Source organism: Callospermophilus lateralis, chromosome 10 (assembly GCF_048772815.1).
Source record: "Callospermophilus lateralis isolate mCalLat2 chromosome 10, mCalLat2.hap1, whole genome shotgun sequence".
Classification (NCBI taxonomy): Eukaryota; Metazoa; Chordata; class Mammalia; order Rodentia; family Sciuridae; genus Callospermophilus; species Callospermophilus lateralis.
Window position 1 is genome coordinate 105077177 of NC_135314.1, and position 21940 is coordinate 105099116.

General features: G+C 45.6%; 1 long non-coding RNA gene across 5 annotated transcripts in view; it reads left to right on the plus strand.

Annotated features, from left to right (window-relative positions):
• The window catches only part of LOC143408650 (uncharacterized), a 40090-nt gene extending 18732 nt beyond the window's left edge, over positions 1 to 21358 (plus strand). For all 5 annotated transcript variants that reach the window (XR_013092513.2, XR_013092512.2, XR_013092510.2 and 2 more), the window contains 2 exons: positions 12158 to 12280; positions 18900 to 21358. This is a non-coding gene — a long non-coding RNA (uncharacterized LOC143408650). The remainder of the gene's footprint in view (positions 1 to 12157; positions 12281 to 18899) is intronic.
• The last annotated feature ends 582 nt before the right edge of the window (positions 21359 to 21940 follow it).

Genomic DNA, 21940 nt, shown 5'->3' on the forward strand with positions numbered 1-21940 from the left:
CCAGCAAGGCTTATTTTATTTTATTTTTTGATTTACTAATCTCTCTACCATATTTGGAACAGAATGTTTTTAATGCATCAGTGTGTGGAGGACAATGATATATGAATGTATTTTGCATTCTTATTGTGTTCTTATGTCTTTAATTTTTTCTCTGTGTTCATATTCTTCCTCTCTCTTGTTTACTTTTCTCCAATCAACAGCCCATCTCTGTCAGCTCCTCTTCCTGTGAATTTTTACTTTTAGCTTCTCTCTTCCTCATGAATATTGCATACTACACTACTTCTGTTCTCTCATCCACCATTTGAAATTGTAAACCATTTTAACAAATATTCTGTTTGTACTATAGATAGTTATTGAACTCATCATTTTGGTTTAATGTAGAAAGCAGTAGATGCCTTAGTGGGAACTATTAGGTTTAAGGCTATATATTGTGTACACTGGGTGCTGTTGATACTGATCTCACCAGTAAAGGTGAAGAGCTGGAAACCTTCAGGGACACTGTAGTGTCCTGCCTTAGATCCATACTTTTAGATAGAAAAACACATTAACAACATGAAAAAACAAGGGAATAAAATGCCCCAAACAAACCAAGATGCTTCTTCAACAGCAGAAGCCACTGATAACACAGTAGAATAAATCTCCAAGAAGGAGTTTAGATTATATATAGTTAAATTGATGTGAAGTAAAAGATAGTAGAAGGAGTGAAATAAAAAATACAGGAAGTGAAAGATCACTTCAATACAGTTAGAGATTGTGAAAAAAAATGAGAAATCCTCGAAATGAAAGAATAAGTAAACCAAATTATAAATTCAATAGGAAGCATCACCAACAGACTAGACCACTTGGAAGACAGAACCTCAGACAATAAAGACAAAATACATAATCCTGAAAGTAGAGTTGAGCATGCAGATAAGATGGTAAGAAACCATGAACAAAACATTCAGGAATTATGGGATAACGTGAAAAGACCAAATTTAACAGTTTTCAGAATATGAAGGAGCAGAGATATAAACTAAAGGAATAAAGGAATGCACAATCTTTTCAATAATATCATAGCAGAAAATTTCTCAAACTTAAAGAATGTAATGAAAAATCAAATATAAGAGGCTTACAGGACCCCAATATACAAAATTACAGCAGATCCACAATCAGACATGTTATAATGAGAATGACTAACAGAGAATAAAGATAAAATCTTAAAGGTGTGAAAGAAAAAAATTAAATTACATATAGGGGGAAACCAATTTAGATCTCAACTGATTTCTCAACCCAGACCCTCAAAGCTGGGAGGTCCTGGAATAATATATTTCACGCTCTGAAATAAATCAGATGCCAACCAAGAATTTTATATCCAGCAAAATTAAGTTTTATATTTGAAGATGAAATTAAAACCTTTTATGATAAACAAACATTAAAAGAATTCACAATTAGGAAGCCTAAACTACAGAGCATTCTCAACAAAATACTCCATGAGGATGGGGTGGAAAAAAAAAGTGAAAACCAGCAAAGGGAGGATCCACACTAAGGGGACATCCAACCAAATGGGACACTAGGACAAACCAAAAACCAGAAATAAATCGAGATGACAGGGAATACACATCATACGCAGCGGTTTTAAACAACAAACCTTTAAGAGTTTAGGTGACTTTTTGGTCATTGACGGTGGTTTAGAAGGCCCAGGGTTTTGAGTTTTTCGCCTTCTGACTGTGGCAGTGGAAATTCTGTCCCTGTCAAGATAGGACTGTATGCCCGTGAGAACGAGGAGCCTCATGTGAAATGACATCCAGCTGGGTGCCGACAGGTGTCAGGCTGGGTCTTGTTACTACATGAAATGAGGAGGGAGCCCCTGTTCTGAGGTCAAAAAGCTACCAAGAGGGAGCCCAGAAATGGATCCACCCAGAGCCTGCAGAGAAAACCTCTGTGGGTGCTTGAGGGCTGAGCCCGAGGCAAGCCCTAGGAAGACCTCAAAGAAAACATCTGAACTTCAGTGACTCCAGCGGATGCTCCCGTGCTCCAGGTGCCTATAAACCAATGTTCTTAACAGCTTTGCTCATAATAGTAAAAAGATGGCGATAACCCAATGTCCAATGAGGACACCAACAAAATGTGGTATATCCATACAGTGGAATATTATTCAGCCATAAAAGGAAAGAAGTTCTGATATATGCCCCAACATGGCTGAAGCTTGCGAACATTGTCTAAGCAAAAGAAGCCAGACACAAAGAGCTATACACTGTGTGATCACATTTATTTTTAAAAATCTAAAATGGACAAGACCATAGAGACAGAAAATAAACTATTCCTTGTGAGGAGTTGGGTAGAGAAGAGAACTGCTAATGAGCATGGAGTTGCTTTGGAGAATGATAAAAATGTTTTAGAATTAGATCGTGGTGATGATTGTATACTTTGAGAAAATAAGTTTATAAATTTATATATATATATATATATATATATATATATATATATATATATATATATATAGAGAGAGAGAGAGAGAGAGAGAGAGAGAGAGAGAGAGAGAGGCCGTGGGACAGTGTCTCTTTCCATTGTTAAAACAAGCCATCTTTGTTAGTTCTGCAGATGACACTTGGCCTGCCCAGGCAGTGGGGGTCTATGATCCTGTGTCCACCCTACACTCCACCCAGGTGGGAGCATGTCCTGCTGCCAGCTCTTACCATCCACCAGTATCCACTACCCCTCACTGCCTCTTGAAATCCTAGGTCCCTCCAATGCACTCAGGCCAGGACTGCTTTCCATCCACAAGAAGTCTCCTGTGTACACCCAGACTTTCTGCAGGCCCTCCTGCTGCAGCCCCCAGCCTGCCCCCTATAGAGGGATGGGGCATGCACACAGGCATGCGCTGCTGTCAACAGCGACTGTGCATACACCAGTGGCCTAAAATTCTCATGGAGCTCAGAGGTGCTCAATGACCTCATAGCCCCCAGAAATCCAGAAAGCAAGCCGCCAGTCACACGCTGTGGTATGCATCCTCGTACAAGCCTACTGTGCCACCAGTCCTGAGCGTGGTACATTTCATTACACGTGTGAATGTTTGTTCATGATGATAAACAACTGTGTTCCTGGGTTATGCATCCACTACACTATGCTTTTTACTGATCTTTTAGAATATAGTCCTTCAATTCATTAAAACAAAAACTTACCATAAACTGTGCCACAGGACACCAGCAGCAGCTTCATGCATCTCTCGTTTACTGTAGCACTTGGTGGCATCAGGAGGCCACACCTGGTGACAGACTTATACCATCTAGGTTTGTGTTAAGTGTATCCGTGTATTTGCACACATAAAACAAAATGCTTATTGAGAACTTTTTATGCCTCAACCATAGTAGCCACTCAATAAATAGCGTTCAAATGAAGAATAGAAGGAAGGAGAAATCCTGCATCTTCCCACCATCGAGGGTATCCATGTTAGTTTTGTGGTTTCTATCCTCTAGTCTTTTTCTGGGCCAATTTCGAGTGTTCTGCTGTCTTACAGCTGCTGGGTTTGCTTGGCAACATTTTCCAGGTCACTAGCTATGGCAAGGTCCTCCCTGGGTCAGCTGGGTCAGGTCTAGCTGCATCTTGAATGCTGGTCCCAGGCATCCCAGCCTCGGGGGATGAGGACAGAGAATCCTGGGTTAGGCTCCTCTCTACAGAACTGGCTCTATACTGCATTAACAGCTTTCTACCCCTCCCCAAAAATATAAAGCTGACAGAAGAAAATCCACAGTCTCAGCCCAGGAGAGCAGAAGTCAGGCTCTGAATACAGGACCTCGCAGGCGGGTGTAGCCTCTCACCTGTCATGCTCTACCTGTTGGGTGACCTAGCTTTCTTTTTTTTAAGCCCCACAAGTTCCTTTAAGCTCCTGGCAATGGGAGGAGTTGATGGCAGCTTGATTGGACTTCTGACAACCACAAGGAAAGAGAAAGAAGAAGCCCTACTCTTGAGTCCCTTATCTATGGGGCTGAGCCCCATAGATAAACACTGGTGTCCTTCCTCACCATGTGACATGGGTTACACACTCAGCTTCAACTGAATGCAGCAGTGGAGGAAGAACAGTTCTTCCTGGGAGCCCTGAATCTGCTCTGGGTCCTGAAGGAGACCCAGGCCCATGGTGTGCCAAGCAGGCTGCTGGCCGCTTCCATGTTCTGCTGTTACTAGGCATGCAGCTCAATGTGTACCATGCGTGCAACTCCTCCGGGGTGGCTTTCAGAAGTAGCTTATTTTTATATGCATAGATAAAATGCCAAAAGGAAATAACATAGGTAAACTGGCCCAGACTGCTCCTGAGTGTATTAAGGGTTAGGATTTCCTGAGGTTTGGGAATGTGAGATAGTGATTCCTTATGGAAGTCAGTGTTTGGGTGATGGCCGTTTACCAGCTGTGGGAAATTTCTTACTTCATTGCTCAGGTTCCTTAACTACATCATAAAGATGATGCACAGGTGTCTACGCCAGTCCAGACAAGATGTGTCCAAGTGCACACTGCCATGCCCTGAGCACTGAACATGGTGCTCAGTGCCCCTGAGTACCCCCTGAATGTAACCAGTCACTGTCATTAAGAGGAGCTTCTTGTCTTGTATGACAGCACATTATAGGTTCTTACCACACTCTGTGATTTGACCTTCAGGTGTCTGTCTTATAGATAAAAACACAGATGACACTCAGTAAACCAGAGAGAATCGTTCCGCAGATGTGGTTGTTACCGACACTCATTGTTAGGAAATGAGGTCAGAGACAGAGACTACTTCCTGCCTTATGTAGTCCTCTTGCCTAAAACGGGAAGCACTGATGGGTCATTGAGATCCATCCAATGTTACTTGTAAACAGACCCAGTTTCGTAGTTGGCTAAGGAAGATGAAGATTCCCAGACCAAACGAAGCTGAAGAACCACCCGTGGTGACTTCACCAGCCTCATCCCTTGTCAACGCAGTCGCCCAGAAGAGCTCACCCAAAGCTGCACCAACCTCGGAGTTGGGCAGAAGTCAGTGCCACTGACTCCACAGGCTGGCACCCACCCGAGGCTCTGCCCTGCCAGGCTGCCCTCGGTCACTGAGCCTGAGACCTTCCTGAGCTCAACGGCTGGGCCAGCTGGATTCAGGGCCACTGTGACTTGGTGTCTTTGTCTTAGTAGGACTGTTACGGTTTGGATGTAAGATGTCCCACAAAAGCTCACGTGTGAAACAAGGCAAGAAGGCTCAGAGGAGAAATGATGGGGTTATGGGAGTCTTCACCCAATCAGTGAATTAATCCCGTTGGGGTTTAACTGAGTGGTAATTGAAGGCAAGTGTGTGGCTGGAGGAGGTGGGTCCCTGGGGGCGCACATCTGAGATGTATATTTTGTATCTGGCAAAAGGAGTATCTCTCTGCCTCCCTGTGCCATGTTCCCAGTGCTCTCCTCCACATCCTTCTACCATGATATTCGGCCTCACCTGGAGCCCTGAGGAATGGAACCAGCTGGACTGAGACCTCAGAAACCATGAGCCCCAAATTAACTTTGCCTCCTCTAATTGCTCTTGTCAGTTCTTTTGATAGCAGCAACGGAAAAGCCACCTAAAACAAGATCCAGACTCCCCGCAAGCCTAGGACAGGATCCTCACAGACCTGACGCTATCAGAGCTGCCTTGGGACCCTGAGGGCTGTGGTCCATGCTCATCCCACCCTTACCATCCCGCTTAGTGGACCAAACACACAAAGAAGCAAATTAAAAATAATTCTCCTTATCCTAGTTAGAATAAGATATATTCCATGTCTGAATAAATATATTAAACAGATTCTATTGTCTTCTATAACTAAAAAGAACACATTTTAAAATCATAAAAAAAAATTTCTCCCTTTTAAATACTGATTCTGTCCTTGGGCTGGGGGGTGTAACCTAGTGGTAGAGCAAGTACTTCCACCCACGAGGCCCTGGACTCAATCCAGAGCACTAGGAAAAACAAATGCTGACAGCTATCTTTACTAAAGCCCACCAAGAATAAGCCTGCCAACTGTTAGCATTAAGAATTATTTAGTGAAATTTTAGAATCCCTAATAAAGACTGGGTCTCCCTCTCTCCTCCAAAACTTACTTCTTTGCCATCAACAAAAATAAAAAACAATGCCTGCTTTCATGAATTCAGGAGTCTTGTTCATAAAGATATCCCCAAAAAGATGTTCCCATTCTCCTAGAACCCCGAGGTAATGCCTTCTTTTAGCACGGATGCTCTTCCCCCTCCTTCCTTCTTTCCTCCCTCCCTTCCATCCTTCCTTCCTTCCTTCCTTGCTTCTTCCTTTCCTTTAGCTCTAATCTAAATATCTCTCATTGTTACTTAGGTCCGAGAGACTAAACCATGTCAAGCGTGTTGTGAGATCCCTGCCCAGTGTATGCACACCAGGCCTCAACTCGATGCTCCAGAATTTCTATACTAATTGTTCACTGTTGACTGCTCTTTTTGGCACACCGTGTAGATTCTTGTTTAGACACTATGAGATGTACTGGAAATGTCTCCTTAAATTAGAAGATAACCCACAACTTGGATGACTCACAGTTGAAATTGTTATTAAGTGTGCCCTATTACAGATGAGATGAAATGTCTTGTTTAATATTTATTATACAGCAATAACTATATGTGCTTGAAAATATCTCAATTAGGACTTGGCAAAAATACTTATAATAGAACCATATCCATTCATGTAATAATTATACCTAGATGAATCCCAGCTCTGTTTTATTTCAATATTTGGCAATAAATACATACGTATTAACTCCAAAATCTATAAATAATAAGCAAATTATCAAGTTGTCCTATGTTTTCAGTTATATTCTTTATCTAGTGGATAATTGGGTTCCTTGGCTCACCAGACTTATTTCACTAAACCAAATGCCTAACAATGGTTGAACTGTACTTAAACTTTACCTCTTGGGGCTGATTGTAAATATAGAATTTCATCATTCTCTTACTATGACAAGCCCCATTGAGGGCTGAACAATCTGTTTAATAGAAAATTTTCAATTATGCATGATCACAGTTTTTCATTATGAAGGCTCAGCTGAGACCCACTGGCATCTCTATAGAGCTTCGAGAAAGAGCTGTTCTCTCCAGGTGCCAGCGTCCAAGCACAGGGCTGGGGAGTGCACAGAACAAATGTCAGGGCACACGAGCCCCCTTAGTGGGCATCCCCAGCAGCCAGCCCAGCTGCCCAGGAACAGAAGGCAAGATGCAACAATTCAGGAAGTTACTGACCTTTAGTATGCTCAAACCAGCCTGCATGCCCAGAAATGGTATTCTGACAGATGATCATCCCAAGTAGTGTTGAATTTAGAGAGGAGAGGGGGATGGAGTCAGGAGGGTGTGTGGAAGAGTGACACAGAGTTAAATGCCCCCCCTCTGGGAGGAAATCACTTGGGGTGGCACCTCCGCTTATGGCTGTCAGTCTCACAAGTCTTGCTTTTGACTACTCTCTTTAAAATAATTTTCATGCAGATAAAAATCGTTAAATCTTTTTAGGATATGATGTGAAAGTAACTATCAGAAATTTAAATGTGTAAATCTTTGACCCAGCAGTTCCATTTTAGAACTCTGTCCTAAGGAGACCCTCACACATGCTCATGAAGAATGCAGGAGTGCAACACACTTCCAACCTCAGAAGGATCGGAAGCCATGCAAAAAAACGTCCCCAGATAGGGTGGACGTAGTTATGCCTGTATTACGTGATACCTCGAAGCTGCTTGTTAAAAATAGTAAGATGATTCTACATATACAATGGTGTGAGGGGGAAGGGAAGGGAAAAAAAAGAGAGAGAGATAAGTGTCACAGTAGTATGGGTGGACAATAGAGATGGGAGGGGAGGGGAGGGGGGGATAGGGAGGGCAGCAGAATACAACTGACACTAGGATTGCTGTATGTATACACATGGATGTATAACCAATGTGATCCTGCAATCTGTACCCGTGGAAAAATGACAATTCATACCCTATTTGAATCAAATGTATGATATGTCAAGATCATTGTATTGTCTTGAACAACTAATAATAATAAATAAATAAAAGACAATACATCAATAAAAGCAAAAAGAACAAGCTGCAGAATAGCAGAAATCCCAGTGATGCAAGAAAAACGTGCATGTGCAACCTGCGCGGGCGTGCGACCTGTGCGAGCATGCAACCTGCGCAAGTGTACCTGTGCAGACAGCACAGGATGCCTGGGTGGCATCAGGAAGACATATTCCTGAGGCATCGCTTCCCAGAGGGAACAGTTTGGTAGGAATAGAGAGGGAGGGTAGAAAATAGAGCCAAGGAATGACTGAGGGCTTTTACTTTCTGCTCTAGGTGACTTTGCAATGTCTACTTAAAAAAAAAAAAAAAAAAAGCAAGCCAGGCACAGTGACTCACACCTGTAAACCAGCAGCCTGGGAGGCTGGGGCAGGAGGATCACAAGTTCAAAGCCAGCCTCAGCAACTTAGCAAGGCCCTAAGCAACTCAGCGAGACCCTGTCTATAAATTCAAAATTTTTAAAAGGCTGGGGATGTGGTTCAGTAATTAAGTGCCCCTGGGTTCAATCTCTGGGGGGAAAAAATCCAACAATAAGCATACATGACTTTTGTATGTTGAGAACAATTAAAAAGAATTTTCAAGAACTAAAAAAAAATTAATCATTATTTGTAATTGAATTTGTAATTTTGTTTGTAATTCACCAAACAAAAGTATTTTCATTTTTATGTATTACCTTCCAGACCTTTAATAAGGGTCTAAATATAGAGAAAACATACAAAATTATATAACAAGAATGTTGCTATATGGTTTATAGTGTAATGTGGACTCATAACCATAGTATATGAGTTGCCATTTTGCTGCTAGTAATTGTCAAATGGTGTTGATGTAAATACATTCCTTTTTTCTCCAAAATGTAATCAACTATTTTATACTAATGTGGCTGCTTTGGATTTTATACAGTTTTCACAAATAGCGTAGAAAAAATTACTGCATAACGTATCATATCATTAGATGTTGTCTCTTTAAGTAAAAGTTTAAATAGGAAAATTATCAAATAAGAATCTAAACATTTCGTGGCTTTTAAAACCCAGTGCAGATTTTCTTTCCAAAAGGATAGCTCTGATCTTATTGCCACAAGGAGTGCGTCAGTTCTACTCCATCCTGATTAGCACTGAGTTCTGATTTCTTCAACTATTTGGGCAGAAGTAGAACAATATGTATAAATTATAAATGTGAATATTTCCCTCATGTTAACTTGTTAATTGCAGTGAGTTGTTCAGGTGCTTTTCCATTTATTTAATCTCACGATTTTTAAACAATAATGACATTAGTGTGTGATCCCATCGTTCACCCTCAGTGTACCAAGTGCTGAGCATTACTCGTGTGTGACATTCATATCACACTAACCTCGGAAAATTCTGACCATCACCACCTTACAGATGAAGAAAGTATTCTGACCATCACCACCTTACAGATGAAGAAGCCGCGGCCCAGACACGTTCACAGCATGGAATCCATGAGCTTGTAGGCTCAGCACACTCGGTGGACTCCTGAGACTGCTGAACGATCAAGGCGTCATCCCTTCAGCTGTAATATTTGTCAAAAGTTCATCTGTTCTTCTGCTGTTGTTGCAGCTCTGGGGACTGAACATAGGGCCTTGCACGTTCTAGGCAAGCACTCTGGTGCTGACACCCCCACCACCCAGCTCAGAACTTGTGACCCTCCTGCCTCGGCCTCCCAGATCACTGGAATCACAGGCCCAAGCCACAGCACATTGCTCTGTTAACCTGTCCTCATTAAAAGCATTTTCCCAGTGTGTTGTATTTCTTGTGATCTTGTGTTATTATGTGCAGAATATGTTCTTATAATCAGTTCACTTCTATTTTCATAATTTCTGCTATCATTTCTAAGTTTATAAAGTTTGCTCCAGAGATTTGAGAAACTGTTATGTTATTCTTCCCTGTATGAACATGTGGATATATGGGTACATGTGTATGAATACATGTATGTATTTGTGCATGTGCGTGTACAGGGACACGTGTGTATACACAAGCTCTTTAATCCCGGGGACATTATCTTGGTGCTCCATACACTGCATCTGGGCAGCTTTTCTGGCCTGGACACTATGATTAGACTGATAATTACTCTGCCCAGGTCCAGACGAGATACTGAGCAGTCAGGAATTAAACCTTCAACTTACCTTTGCTCCAAGTGATATGATTAAGCCAAGATTACTTAACCCCAGTCCCAGTGAGTCATTCCCAACCCCTGAATCATTCCAGCAGAGCTGACAAGTTTCCCGCTGAGTTACTGCCCTGGAGAATTCTTTGCATGACTGGCTGATCGCTGGGTGTCTCCAAGCCTATGATTTACAGCCCTTCTCACCTGGGCCCACGTCTGACCCAGTGGGCACACCCATTTTATTTCCACAGAGGAGCTCTCTCTGGCATTACACTGGCCAGTCCCAATTGGTTCTAAGTTGAGGTCAAAGGAAGAGCGTATAGTGCTACCATCTGTGATAGGGAATCGTGTGACTTCTGAGAAGAGAGAAAAGGGTTAATATCACTAAGATGAGGAAATAGACACGAATACCGAGATATGTCGAGTGGTCAGGTGGGGAGGTGAGCAGAGGCTAACACTACCCTCTCATAACCTCCGGACTCTGTTTTGTGTGCCAGTGTCACCTATTCACCACACTTTTTTTTTTTAACATCTTCATTTTATTTTTATGTGGTGCTGAGGATTGAACCCAGCCAGGGCCTCGCACGTGCTAGGCGAGCGCTCTATTGCTGAGCCACAACCTCAGACCTCACCAAACGTTTTTATCCAAAAAATCATGAAAGTGAAGTTCAGGAATTTCAGTGATGATGCAGTAATACTTTCTAATCAGCTTATAGAAATAATACAGGTTGATCACATAGGGGCTGTCGGTTCCAAGGTGATTGGGTGACATTTTGCATTTTACAAAGTTCAAACTTTTGGTCATGCACAGTCCCCTGCAGTGAACCCTCCCAGGCAGCCAGTATTCTGCTAGAGAACCATGTTTTCTAGGATGCTGTGGCCTCTGGTCTCCTGCTAGGTGTGGCCAAGGGGAGGCAGGGCACTGGAGTGAGGGGTGGGAAGAGGAAAGGAGGGTGTGGTTCTGTCTGTGCCCCTTGTTTTTCCCAGCACCTGTTAGGTCCCCCCTGTGGTCTCCTCGCTCCCACTGGGAAGTCTGTGCTAGGGCTTCGTTCCCACTGGATGGCCATGATTCTGAGCCACATGCCCCTTGTTGGTCCTCCTGTCCACTTTGGCAGATGCTCCTGTTGGTGCCTGGCTCTGGAATTCCTCTCTAACCTCTGTTTGGCTTCTCAGCTCCTCCATTTCATAGGTAAGCAAGTCGTCTCCACACCAATCACCTCCATCAGAAAATCCTGGACTGTGTTCTGTTTTTCTGACCTGAGCGTCAGATGGATACACCCCACACTCTGGGTCCTGATTTGGAACACCCTAGCCCGGGATTAGACTCTCAGAGCTCCTCCGTATAACACTGTCTTAGGTCCAGACCATGGAGCAGTGGACACACAGCTGTAGGATCGTGTCTTGTATCCAGCCCTGTATTCCAGGAGCACTATTTTCGGCATCTCCCAGTGCTATAGACGGCTTTTTAAAGGACACTGTGTTTTGCAAAGGCTTGGCCTCACAGCATTGCACTGCCTTCAGAACAGAACGCACAGAGCATTACGTGGAAATCCCTCTGGCCGACTCCTGGAGATGCTGGCCTGGGCCCACGTGAGGCCACAGGTGGGCTGTTGGAGGAGGTTTACCCCCTGACTCCCTCTTCGACAGGAACAGTGGTGAAGGGTCTGCACCTCAGGGGGGAATGTGGGGTTTCGAGCGCAGACTCGCCACTCCAGCTGCTGGCTTTGTTTCAAGCTGCTCACATGTTAAGAAATCCAGAGCCCTTTCTCTTGTTCCTAAGGACAATTACGCCGCACAGAGCTAGTGACCTTTATTTCATGATCTCGGTCTACCTCTTGTCACCACAGGGTGCTCACTGAAGTTTAACCACCCCAATGATAGGTTCCTGTGGGTCTGCCTACAGATTGTTTTAATTCGTTGGAAATTATTGGGTTTTCTCAGTTGATATGTATCCAGGTCATGCTCTGGCCTGGCTCAAGTGTTATCATTCTTCATAATTACAGGCTGTGTCTCACTTGTGGCTTCGGACTGAGGCGTGGCCCCTATTCTACTGCCCTTTTGGACCCCACAGGACCCGCCCCTTCTTGCCGCTCCTGCACCAGGACGTCTTTCCCCATCTGCAGCAGGTGAGAACCAGCCTCCCTTCTTCCGTGGCCTCTTTCCTGCCGCAGGCTTCGTCCTTCACCCCCTCCTTGCCACAAGATGGAACCCTGCAGTTCACCCACGTCAGCAGTAGAATCTGTCCCCAGCCTGACCCTTCACTTTGGACCAGTCCCACCCATCCTCTCCTGATCCTAATGCTTTCCTAGATATGCCCTGCCTTCCAACCCAAAAGCCCTCTCCCCGCAGCAACATGCCCTTACCTCAACTGTTAAGGGACAGGGTGACACAGAAACAGCACCCAACTGTGGAACATCCCATTGGCTCTGTCTCTGTCCCACTGTCTGCCCCGCCCCAGTCCTTCAGCTGCCCCCTGCGTGTCTTCCTTTCCTCTGTGGAAGCTCCTGGTCATCAGTCATGGCCCCTGGCCTGACCCTGTCATGGCTGCAGAGAGGGATTTCATGGAATGCTAACAAAGCTTCAGGTTTAGGCGTCCCACTCTGCACAGGCCCCTTCCAAGGTCCCGTGTCCAAACTCCATATCCAGACTGTGACTTCTTCCTCTTAAAGAGGCCCTGAGCAATGTGCTCTTCAGGCCACGCAACGCCTGGACCTGCTCCTGCCTCCACAAGGGCACCCCCCTTGGAATTCCCTTGGAATTAGGGAAATGTCCCCACTCACAAATCCACACTGCTGCTAGGAGGATGTGCTCCTGTGACCCCCAGGGGGACGCTGAATGCCCTCAACCTCACCAATGTCACGTAACCTGTGTTTAGTTTTAATTATAAGACCAGTGCTTTGTTTCAGCCTCTTTATAGGCTAAGTAGACTTTTTGCTGATTGGCTTTGGAAACCAACCACTTAACAAGTAACTTGTAAACAAACTCCTGGAATGTAAGCCACTTCTAAATTGCAGGCTTCGGGGACTTAACATGACGAAGGCCCATAAACCACAACCTGTGACCTGTGCCCTGTGCCCTGTGCCTTCTATGCCCTGTGTAGAAGCCTGTGTGCAAATACTGACATTATTAGCATATGAAGAAAATTCCCTATTAAATTCAGAAACAGTAGTATCCAACTGATTGTGGCTTATGATTGCAGCTTTCAATCCAGATTTTCTGAGGCAGCTGACATTTTAGATATTCTGTATGATCTCTTGGTGTGATTCTCTAGCAGATCACCATATACCCAGAGAGTACTCAGCCCACAGTAGTCACTCCAGCAGTTCATGCACTGTGAATGGCAGACTTTGGTGGGTGGCACATCCTTATTTGGGTTTTGAAGCTATGATCACTGACTATATTTCCGATGGACACATACAAGCAATTTCACAGAACTTTTTTGATGTTTAAGTATATATTGGCAATTACATAAATTTGTGTAACAATCCAAATCTCACTTGCAAAATAAAATGGTTTGGATTTCAATAGAAGATAATAACATGGTCATTAATGTCTCCACACTTACCAAAACAATCCTTTACCACGTGATTATACAACCTCTTTGAGAATATTGTGTATTTATTTTCTTATTCATGAAGAGGAATGCTTTCATATCTACTTTGGCATGTAAATAGCTTTGCTTTTCAATAATCAGTATAGTCACAGCATTCTAACCTCCCACAGGGTTCTGCTAAGTGCTACAAATATGTTAAACACACTGCAATTTTCAGTCTAAGATCTCATTAACTTTAGTGAGACTATGGAGTCCCTCCAGCAAGTGAACAAGGGGAGTTTGATGAATTAAAAACCTTTGTATGCTAAATTATCCACATGTTTCTAAAAATCCAAAAGGTCTAGTTATATAGAGTGGTAATCAAGAACTCTGATCTTGGGACTCATTGCAAACTGGTTCCAATTTCCTCAGCTGCCTCTTATACCACCCCTTCCATCTGTTTGCCCCTTGGGAGAAAAGTTAGTAGTCAACTGTTGGTGTTTGGGATACACGTTTGGAAAAAATAAGATTTTAAAAAATTTTAGATGGAAAATGAATACTTGATTCTAGAAAAATTTAAGGCATTGGTGCTGGTTTGAGGTCCATTTCTGTATCAGAATACCAGTCATCAGAACACAGATATGGGCTGAGGATGTGGCTCGTGGTGGAGCCCTTGCCTACCATGCATGAGGCCCTGGGTTCAAGCCCCAACACCACAGAAGAGAAAAATAAATTAAGAACACAGATATGTTCTTGCGATACTACTGTCCTTTCTTTCTCTACCTGACCTCCCATCCACCCAAGAACCCTCTGGAAGGAACACTTTTTCTGTCCTCTTTTCTTCACCACAAGTGAATGTGATCTCAGATCACACCAGGGTACACTGGGGAATCCCTGGACTGTGAATTGCAGCGTGTGCACAGATCCCTGTCCATCTGTGACATTTAAGAATCTCCTCCCACCAAATCCCCTTCCAACTTTCCTCCTTGTCCTCCACCCAGTAAGCAGGAGAAAGAGTCACCCCTTCCCCACAGAGCACAATGCCTGTTTTTCCTGGCTGGAAACTCATTCAAATCAGACACTGCATGTGACACGCACATGTTACCCGTCATTACTTTTGATAAGTACATCAGTGGTGTCCACACAACCTAGGAAAGTTGTCCAGAATCTGGAATTTTCAGAATACCTGAAAACCAGATCCCACTTAGCAATTTTCTCTGAGGAAGTAAATTTCCAGGAATTTCGAAGGGTGACCTGCTCCTCTGAGCACCAGACAATTGGCGTTCCTCTTGCAAACCAACCTCCACCCTCCCACCCGCTCCGCTGACCAGCACCAGGAGTCCTAAGAAGGCTGCTTAAAGCAGTCCCTTCCAGGGAACACAGGCCTCCCACTTCAAAGGACGTTCTTCAGAGTGGCTTCTTCCTGGGCCTCCTCCCCCTGGAAGCTGGGGAGCCCGGGAGGCATTCCCACTTTCCCATCTTTGCTGCACAGCAGAGCGGGAGGTTTTCTCCCTCCCTGGTTCCCTAAAGCAGCCTGGAGAAGATTCCTTGTCACAAGCACTTGAGGCAAGATTTCATCAGGTCCCAGATCCACTACCTTGATTTGTGGTTGTGGGGAGAACACGTGGGAATTGTTAGGGAGGAGATGGAGGCGAATTTGGTGCTTTAAAAAAAAAAAAAAAAAAGCAGTGCACACAAGGTGAATAGCTCGTTTCCTCCCATTCCCTGGGGCTTGGGGCAGCCTCTTTATGACCTTGGTGTCCAGGTACAAGGAGAATGAAGCAGTTCCATCCAGTTCCATGGAGAAGGCATGAAACTCTGGGCTCACTTAGTTTCAGCAATATGGGGTTTTTAATGACATCCCCGAGCAGAGAGAGGGGGCACCGAGCAGGTGGCTGGAACCAGAGCTCTGCAGGCAGGTCCCAGTGCCCAAGGCGTGCGATGGCACCTGATAGACCTCTGACCTTCACAGACCTTTGCTGGACAGTGCTGTAGAGCAGCTTAACACATGGAGCGCTGGCCACATTAACAGACCACCTTGCTGCACAGCCTTGATGACAGCGGGAATCCCCCCCACCCCCCTACCCCCAGGGAGAGGTGGAAAAGTCTCTGCAACACCGACTGGAAGACCAGCTTGGTCAGAGGCTTCGGAAACCCCTTCCCAACTCTTCTCAGTCCTTCTCTAAACAACAAACACAAGCTCTGTCTCTCCCCCACAGCCATCTGGGACGTGGCAGGGCACTTTCCCCCTCATATCCCCACAAAGTTTGTGATCTTCACAGTGTTTCCAATGAAAAGAGCCCCTCGGCTAGCTCTGAAGAAAAGTTGGGGTGCTCAGCATCATTAGTCATTAGGAAATGCAAAGCAAAACACATAAGGCAAGGTCCCCGCACACCACCCAGGACAAAAAGGCAATAAGAAGGGGACTGGAGAGGACGGGCAGAACAGCAGGGCCACTGTGGAAAACCATGTGCCAGTTTGTCAACGGCAAAACAGAATGACTGTACTGCTCAGCAAGTACGCAACAGAAGGAAAACCTGCCCACGGCGGCTGAGACCCCAGTGTTCCCAGCAGTGTCATTCATCAAAACCGCCAGGCAGAGCCCAAGTGTCCAGCCACTGGGGAGCCAATAAATACGGCATGGTATACCCATGCCAGGGGAAATTATGTTATTCCATAAAAAAATCATGAGTATTGCTATGTTGTGGAATGGCAGACCTTGAAAAACCGCTAAGTGAAAGAAGCCAGTCATAAAAGACCCTGTTCTACAGGATTTCATCAGTAGGACCTGTCAGAACAGGCCAATCCAGAGAGACAGAAAATAGATTAGTGGCTTCCAGAGGCTGCAGGAAGGCAGAATGTGGGGAGCTGGTAATGGATCCAGGCTTTCTTTGGGGGTGATGAAAATGTTCTGGAATTAGATGGTGTGATGGTCACAACTCTGAGAATACTACTGAACTGTGCACTTCTAGGTGTAAATTTTATAGTCCATAAATCCTATCTGTTGAGAGCCACAGCCGAAGGGGCCCCAGCAAACTTTCAGACTGCTTGTGGGAAGCCAGTGGTGGCAGTTGGGCTCTGAGGGTTTTTCCTGAGGAGCTGTTTTGTTTGGCGTGTGTGGTTCTAAAAATAAAGTTAGTTTCTTTTGACAAGTGGCTCCTGAATTGTGCCCAGCCAGACTGCAGCACCTATCTCAATAAAGCTATTGCCCAAGAAGGAAAGAGAGGAAGGAGAGAAGGAAAGGAGAGAGAGAGAGACAGGAAGCAGACTGCGTGCAGTGAACACTGAGCTTCTTGATCTTTTACCTCCTCCGCCTCTCCTTCCCCAATAAGCCCCCAGGAACTGTGGGAGTTAGGGTTCCTATAGTTGCTCCCAGGAAATAAACACTTTACAGGCAACCCGATGCCACCGGACACGTCTCGTACCCCACCACAGCCACGCAGCCCACCTGGGTCCTCCACTGCCCTGAGAACTGGCGGTTAGGGCAGCGCTGACGGGGTGTCAGAGTCTGCTGACACCTCCAGGCCATCAGACTCAGCACTGCTGTGCAGCTGAGAAACATCTCTGTCCACCCTTCCCTCCCCCGGGGGCAGCTGTTCAAACTCTGGCAGCTGTTTCTGTCCAGAGCTGATTAAGAAGGTGAGCTGCTCCTAGGGGAAGCTCCCTTTGCCGGCCTTACCAGGCTTGGCCTTCCTACCCGCCTGCGGATGGCTGTTTTCCCTACGCCTCACAGATCATAGCCCCAGCCCTCACGGCCGAGCTCAGAAACACCGGCTCAGCAACATGGACCCAGCATCTCCACATCTCTCCCCAAGTAAGTTCAGGGTGGCTCCTGCTCAAACTCTGAAAGAACAGCTTCCTGAGCCAGGTGCTTGGTGCGCATAGGTCCACCTGCTCCTCACAACAGCCCTGTAAAGAGGTTATGTCTCAAAAGATGAGGAAACAAGCTCAAAGAGGGAAAGCAACCGAAGCCACATAGCTTTGGAGCCCAGATTCCAACACACACCGGTCCAACCTCTCCTGCCTTGAATAAGAATCCCTGCCCTTTGTGGGGCGAGTGTCGGGTCAGGTGGTGTCCCAGGCATGCTAAGGATCCTCACAACCCCCACGGAACAGATCCCAACGACAGGCAGGGAATCTGAGGTCAGATGACCACACAACTCTTGGGATAACAGGTCTTCATCATTGAAAGCCTGGGGGCTTGGGCAGGTGTTTGCTCTTCCTGATAAGGTGAAAGATACACACCGTTCCTCTTCCTCCTTCCTCTCTTCCTGCATTTGGGTTTGTTGTTATTGTTCCTGGTGCTGGGGACTGAGCCCAGGGCCTTGCGTGTGCTAGGCGAGCACTCGACCACTGAGCCACACCCCCAGCCCTTCTTTCCTGAATTTGGACGTGATGGTTCCAGTTAACAGGACCACGAGGGAAGAGCCAGAACCACAGTCAACTGAAGTTCACCAGGCTGGTGGGAACCTACCCACAGAACTCTTGCTACCCCAGGAAACTGAGCTCCTATTTCTTTCTTTATCCTAATCTGCCTTGGGTAGGCTTTCTGTCACTGTACACTAACACCCTAACACACACAGGAAGGCAGTAGACACACCAGGGCACAGAGGCAGTCGTACTTTTCCAGAGCTACACAAATAGTAAGTGGCTGTGGGCTGCTGATAACTGTCCCTCCTACCGTCCTCCCAGTGACTGACCTTCCAAGTTACAGCTGGACACATGGCTGCCCAGAGAAAGGGCGCTGTTCTCAGGCTTCCCCGGGGCTTTGTGGGCTGAAGGGCTGTATTCCGGCTAATGGAGTGGGAGTAGAAGGAAGGGGTGGGATCAACTATGAGGTCACGCCCCCCAGTTCCTCCCTCCTTCTTCCCACGGTGGCGATGGTGACCCATCATCTTCAGTCCCAGGGACCAGGGCCAGCAGCCTAGGTTCCTGAGTGGCCTCAGCATTAGAACTGCCCTGCATTCTAGGATCCCCCTCCACTTGGACTTTTATGGAAGAGAAAAATAAACTCTTTCTTCATTTAAGCCACTGTATTTTGATCTCTTTTAAAGTTCTTTTTGTTTGTCTGTTTTTCAGTTGTTCTTCTTAGTTACACGGGCAGTAGAATATCTTTTAAGGTTCTGTTATCTTAAGCACTACCATGGCCCACCCTTTTTAAGTAGGCCTCACTCCAGATCTGAGTAACAACGGTTTCCTTTCCTTCCTTCCAGACCACAGTTCCCAGCTTTCCTTCCAACGGGCAGGGCTGTGGGCCCAGTCCATCTGACAGAGAAAGGTGTGTGCAGGGAGGAACGCTATCCAGGCCTGGTTCCTGAGGTCCTCACCCAGTTGCACCCTCCCATTTCACCAACTGAAGTACAGAAGACACTAGGAAGAACTTAGAAGCCACCAACTGAAGTACAGAAGACACCAGGGAGAATTTAGGAGCCATGGAATTAATAGCAGAGTCGGAAGAGAAGTCAGGGTCCTTGGGTCACCACCTGGAAAAGAGATGGCTAAATCATATGGACTGTGGGTTTGGGTCCTGGTAAGAAGCAACGTGGCTGACTCTGTAGGAACGCTGCCCAGTAGTACCAAGTCTTTTGGCTTTCTTTCTTTCTTTCTTTTCTTCTTTCTTTCTTTCTTTTTCTTTCTTTTTTTTAAGATGAGACAGAAATTCTGAATATTATAAGAAAACTGTTGGTTTTCAGCACCTGTCAATACTGTGGAGATCAAACAATTGATCTTTTGATCCAGACCTGTCCCAGGAAAGACAGTATGCCACCTCACCTTCTGTGTGACCCTGGCCCTGAGACTTCCACCAGTCTCCCCCACAGGTCCCAGAGCCAACCAAGCGGATTCAGTTACCCTTGGAAGTGATTAAGGCTCCCTAGATTTTCCAGTGGGCCATGCGGCTTGTCTAGCTCAAGCCCAAGGCCTCTGGACAGCGCCAAGGGGTGAGGAGCACCTGCCGTCCATGGCTGTCCGTCATTGGATGGAAGCAGCATCACCAAGCACCTCCACCCTGTGTTCTCACATCAGAGCTGCTAACGTCCACATGTGTCTGCATCCACCAAAGCAAACCCCTCCTAAAGCTCTGTGTTCTCACCCACTAATGTTTCCACTTATCAAACCCCAACGCAAAGGCTGCCTCCTCCACGAGGTCTTTTCCACAGAGGTCTGTGCCTCTTCCTCGCTCACCCCAGGGGCTCTCTTCTCACTGAAGGGGCATGGAGAGCACGTTCCCCTTCTCAGGCATGGACTCTCAGAGATCAGAGTAGTGTCCTTCTCACAGGACCCATGCTGGGTGTGAGGCCCTGCTCCCAAATGCCCACCAAGAGGCTCAGCCAGTCAATCGGGGTCCAGTTCTCACTTTATTGTTCTGTTCTATACACCTCAGTCAATGGTCCATCATACCTTGACCTTGCACCACCTGACGGGAAGGTGCGAGCCCAGCAGTGTCTATAGCAGTGGACCTGAGGGAGGTCAGACACCTTGGCCAGGTAGGAGAGCAGACACTGGAGCCAAACTGCTCAGGTTCGTTTGCATTTAAGCCTCCCAGACCTCAAGTTCCTCACGGGTTAATGGGAGAAACCATAAATTAATATTATTAAATAAGTGTGCAAGAGTGTTGTGACTTACGCCCCAGAAACCTACTGTCTGGAGGCTGAAGTCTGAGTGGAGGTGCAGGCAAGGTAGTCCCTCCTGGGGGCTGTGAGGAAGCAGCTGCCCAGGTCTCTCTCCCGGGCTTGTAGGTGGTATCTTCTCCCTGAGTAAGTCTGTTTCTGTGTCCAGATTTCCTCTCTTTCTAAGGACACTAGCTATTAGGGCCACCTTGATGACCTTATTGTAACTTGATTACCCCTAGAGAGGCTGTCTCTGCAGACAAGGTGACATTCTGAGGTTCTGGGGGTTAGGATTCCAACATACCTATTGGGGGGGGCACACTTCTACCCACAACACCTACTGGACTTGACCACAGGCTGTCGTAAGGAGGAAATGAGTTCATACATGTGAAGTGTTTGCACAGTGCCCGACACACTGTGAGCACTCAAACACAGGTGGCATTAGGATGCTCTCCAAAACCTGTTATTCCAAGATGGTAAGGTGACACCCTTAAAAACTAGTCAGTAGAAAGTATGCTGTTGGTGGAGATGTTTAGAGAGAGGGCTGGGAAGAGTGGGGGGTTGCAGGTCCTAATCTCCTAATACAGCAAATTAGAGAAGTTTCAGTTCTTTTCTTTTTTTTCTTTTCATTTTTATAATATTTATTTACAGTTATAGCTGAGACTAGAAAGAAAGGAAAAGGTACATTTTTTAAAAAGTTTGGAGTGAATCTATATAATTTTATTAGAGATTCAAGATGGTTGAAATCTTTAAGGAGATGTACATTATCAAGGTAAGTATTTTAATGAGCAGATTCTTTTAAAAAATTGATATTTTTCAATGCTTTTCTTACATTTATTGAGATTATCATATGCTTTTCTACTTTAATATGGCCAATAATATAAAAGAAGGTGGGATAAGTGGTGGCAAAGCACCGTACCAATCTCAAGCTTAAAAATGACTCTGTTTGAGTGGTATGTCATATATTGAGAGGCACACTGGAGTTAGCATTTGTCCTTTGATTTGTGACTAGGTGTTATTAATTCATTTTTAGCAACAATCACTAAATAAAATGTACAATAAAAGATTGTGGTTTGAACTTTGCAATTCTCAGATTCTTTACCTCTCTTAAAGTTAGGGATTAGTTTTAAAGTCTTCTTTTGTACTCCAGACTTAAAAAGTTAAAATAAGTTTCTAAGGCCAGTTGATCATTGTGTGACTCAAACGGTCTAAAATAAAGCCCAATAAGCCACTGGATATTTATAAGGATACCTGTTTCCCAAAAACGCCCATGGATGCAAATCCCTGAATCATGGGTGTGCTAATTCTTCATTGCTGTGACAAAAAACCAACTTAAGGAAGGAAAGGTTTGTTCTGCTCATGGTTTCCGGGTTTCAGTCCGGAGCCACTTGGCCTCATGGCTTTGGGCCTTTGGTGAGGTGGGCATCCGGCCATGGGAGTAAGGGTGGAGCAGAGCCTCTGCTCTCCTGCACCAGGAGGTGGAGGGACTGGGGACAAGACACACCCTTCCAGGGAACCCTCCCACTGGCCTACTTCCTCTGCTGGTGCGCCTCCTTTTGTCCCTGGCCTCCCCCTCCCCATTCAGGTGAGGACCCCCGACCCGCATGGATTATTCCGCTGGTGAGGCCAGAGCCCTGGTGATCCAA